The following is a 4,079-nucleotide window of genomic DNA, read 5'->3' as shown; positions in this document are numbered from 1 at the left end:
CATTCACTATGTTAGGCATTCCTTCAGACTTCTCGGTGAAGACCGAAGGTGATTGGGGACTGTCAGTGGGGGGAGGGGGCTGCCCCTTTCGGGGGCATTGGTTATCGGGGGTCAAGTGAGTGGGAGTCAGGGGGATGGATGAACTGGAAGGAACAAACTTTCCCATCACAGCCGCTGCCACTCCCCCGGTCTCCTGGGACCCCGGCAGGATTATCATGCTGATCCTGAGAGACGTCCTTTCAGAGACTGGGCCAGAGAGAGAGACCCCCATGGCATTACCAGGGCTGGCCGGAAAACAACAATTCCAATGGCAAAATAGGTCAGGGGGTTGAAATGTGGTTTCATTCTGGTGCAGAACAAAAGTGAGATCTTTAGAAAGTGTTCATGCTCCCCTCCCACCCCCAGCGGTCAGGGGTCTCACCTGGCGAATGGGAGACAGCTTCAAATCACTTCCCCGGATCAGGGACTACAAAGGGGACAAGGGCTGTCGCTACACTCAGAACTTTTCTTAATACTTTATATTTCAAGTGCTTTCGCTGATTCCCTGGGTGTCTGTCTGTCCTTAACAGAAGGCTTCGAAGATTTGTAATGGTGGTTGTTACAGTAGGAAGAAGCCCAGCGGTTACTTGACTCAAAACCTCCGATGCGCTGAACTGTTTAATGATGAAATAGTAAACAAGGGCTTTGTTAACATTTTATCCCTTCGGGGGCCCAGCCCCGCCCCTTCTCAATCCAGCAGGGCTGCCCTGTGCAGACCCGGCACACGCTCAGCACTGGAACCGAAATCGGAAGAGGCCCCTGGTATTTGCATGCATAGGTAGATCCCACGCCTGAGAATAGGACAATCAAAGGGATGTCAGGTGTGCAGGTACCCCAGAGCGGAGGGCAGCATAAGGGGAGAGGGAGCAACAATTTGCTTTGTTTTTGCTCTTAGGGCAAGACTCAGGGGACCAATCTCAAGCCCAGTGGATTTGAAGGACAATGTATAAATCCTCCCGGATCTCCAACAGCTACAGACCCTGAATAGTGCCTGGGCTCCGTCTGCATTTTGCTGCACTTGTCAGAGGAAAATACAGCAGCCCCTGACCTGCCGGTGAGCGTCGCTTACCCAAACCAAGCACAGGTATTTATTATTCCTCAGCTCATCGCAGGAGATACTCAGACCGGGTGTTCACCAGAGGCTTAACTAGACACTTTGCTGCTGTTTGGTAAAGTGCTTTGAGATCCTTGGATGGAAGGAGGTGATGCCTGTTAGCCATAGAAGACTGGAAATATAGAAATATCAATCTAGCCAACAGAACAGGCAGGGCTTTGCTATAGCTTAGATAGATAGATCGACGTCATGGCAGGGGTTTAACACCGAATAATGGGAGGGGCATTTTATGTTTTTAATCTTCCTTTATGAATGAAGGCCCTGCCCCTGAAATCACACGTCTAAGTAACTTTGACCACTTCCCATTGAACTCAGTGGTAGTGCACTCAGGTACAAAGTCACCGATCTCTGTGAGTTTAGTCACGGTGTTAATCTCTATGTGCCTCATGAAATGAGGACGGGAATACTGACCCGCCTCACAGGGGGGCGTGAAGAGAAAGCCATAAGCAAACAGGAGGAGTGCAGAGAGCAGGAGGCCAGAGAGGTACCTTGGCAGAAGCGTTTCAGCAATAAGATTGTCTTCAACTACCACCTAAATGCAAAATTTCTCCTCATCTTGATCTTGCAGGGAGCAAAATTTTCGGAAGTGGCCTAGGATACAGGATGCCCGTCGTGTCAGCTATCAACAGCACTGGCTCCGGCTCAGACGTCTTCATCCTGCTGGGCATCCCAGGACTGGAAGCTGCCCACATCTGGATCTCCATCCCCTTGTGCTCCATGTACATCATTGCTCTGTTCGGGAACACCGGGGTGCTAGTAGTGATACTGGTGGAGCAAAGCCTGCAGCAGCCCATGTACCTTTTCCTCTCCACGTTGGCTATCTCTGATCTCATTCTCAGTTCCACCACGGTGCCTAAAACGTTGCTCATGCTCTGGTTCAAGGCTGGGGAAATCTCATTTGCTGCCTGTCTCACCCAGATGTTCTTTGTCCAGGCGGTTTTTGCTCTGGAGTCAGCCATCCTGCTGGCATGGCATTTGATCGGTACGTTGCCATCTGCGACCCCCTGAGATAGAGAGCTGCAGTAACAAAGCCCCTGGCAGGGAGAATAGGGGTAGCAAGCATGCTCAGGAGCCTGTGTGTAGTCCTCCCGTTTGTCTTGTTCCTTAAAAGGTTACCATACTGTGGCCACCACATCGTCCATCACACCTACTGCGAGCACATGGGCATAGCCTGGCTGGCCTGTGCCGACATCACAGTCATTATTGTGTATGGTTTGATCGTCACTTTCCTACCCATAGGGTTAGATGTTATCTTTATCGCTGTGTCCTACGTTCTGATCCTCAGGGCCGTCTTCCGGCTCCCATCCAAGGACGCCCAGCTCAAGGCTCTCTGCACCTGCGGCTCCCACTTCTGCGTCATGTTAATATTTTACATACCGGCCTTCTTCTCGTTCTTAAGCCATTGCTTTGGGCGCAATGTCCCCGGCCACATCCACATTCTTCTCGCCAACCTCTTCGTGCTGGTTCCACCCACACTGAACCCCATCATTTATGGGGTGAAAACCCAGCCAATCTGGGCCAGGATGCTGAAAACGTTCGATCCTCAAAGGCGCGGCCCCTGAAAACTCTCCTGGAATTCTCAGCTGTCTGCTCAGAGCTGCTAATACCCGGGCTCTGGTCTGAAGCCTCGAGAAGTGTTAGGTTTCGGTGGGTCAGGCCCTTAGGATCACTGACAGAAATGCTGAGTTCAAGGTGACAGGAATATTCATGGATTTTAGGGAGAAGGAACGATCTAAGTGTGACCTCCTGGCTATCACAGGCCCTTCCATTTACCCCTGTGTTAAGCCCAATAACTTGAGTTTCATTAATCGTTTTGAGAAAGGATCCAATCTTGATCTGTAGACAGCAAGAGATGGAGAATCCATTGCTTTCCCTGGCAGTTTGTTCCAATGGTGAATCACATTCCCTGTTAGGAATGTGTCTTCTGGTTCATATTCTGAAGATCACTGTTTTAATGTACTTCCCTGCCAGGGTGAGTAACTCCTTTGTGTGCTAGAAGAGGGTAGAAAACAAAGGCCAAAGAAAACCCCTTTCCCCAGTGACCAGGGACACCACAGAGCGTATGGGGCTGCAGAGCTGCCGTCCGTGACATCCAAAGCACCTGCATGACCTGCATGAAATGCATTCAGGTTTACATTGCTATCAATTAGAGCAGGGCTTGGCCCAGTGTGGCGATCAGTGTGTGCCAATCACATATGCACAGGGCGGGATTTCACCCGGAGAGCTTGATTGCAGCTGGAGTGGACGGGACCTGGGTAATATCCCTTTCAATAGTTGGCGTGTCCTCTAGTGTCTTCCATGTCAAAAGCCAGCAGAACCTTGCTGGGGCAGCAGACCCAGAGATAGCTGGTCTGGTGTGTTCGGACATAGGCAATAAACATGGGGATTTGGAAGCCCGCTGTCCATGTGCTTCATGGTGTGCAGCGAGCGAGGGCTGGTGTGGGGGGCATTGCAGCTCAGCATGGCCTCAGGGAGGGGGGGAGCAGTCGGGGTAGCATCCCCTCCATTTCGGGGTGTCTCCATGGAGTCCACACACTCAGGGGCACGCAGGCACCGGGATTGTGTCCGTTGGGGGGGCAGGAAAACTGCTTGATGCCAATGAAGGGTTTCTTGGGGGGGGGGGGGGGGAGGGTAAATGCAGCAAGATGGTGGGATAAGGCAGCTGCATTAACACAGGTACTTTTGCGATCGGTATTTACCCCCACACGCATGCCAGGGGTTCTGGTAACCACCCCAAAGCTCCTTTGCTTCTGCCATGCTTGGCTTCACCTGTTTTTATCCTGCCTGTGGGGCCACAGCTCCTGTCCTCTGCCCTCTCCTCTGACCCCTCCGGCTCTGCCTGTCCCTGTCCTGACGCCAGCGCGTATGGATCCTGCCGGGGGACAGGGCCACACTGGGGAGATGGGCTGGACTCAGAGAGCTCTCG

General features: G+C 52.1%; 1 pseudogene; it reads left to right on the top strand.

The window, feature by feature from the left end:
- Positions 1-1,756: 1,756 nt before the first annotated feature.
- Positions 1,757-2,715, top strand: LOC112125091 (annotated as a pseudogene).
- Positions 2,716-4,079: the final 1,364 nt, after the last annotated feature.

The sequence above is a fragment of the Terrapene carolina genome, unplaced genomic scaffold (assembly GCF_002925995.2).
Source record: "Terrapene carolina triunguis isolate 2854851 unplaced genomic scaffold, T_m_triunguis-2.0 Scaffold28880, whole genome shotgun sequence".
NCBI classification, from domain to species: Eukaryota; Metazoa; Chordata; order Testudines; family Emydidae; genus Terrapene; species Terrapene triunguis.
Note: the sequence above shows the minus strand (reverse complement) of the source record. Positions and strands in the feature narration are given on the sequence as shown.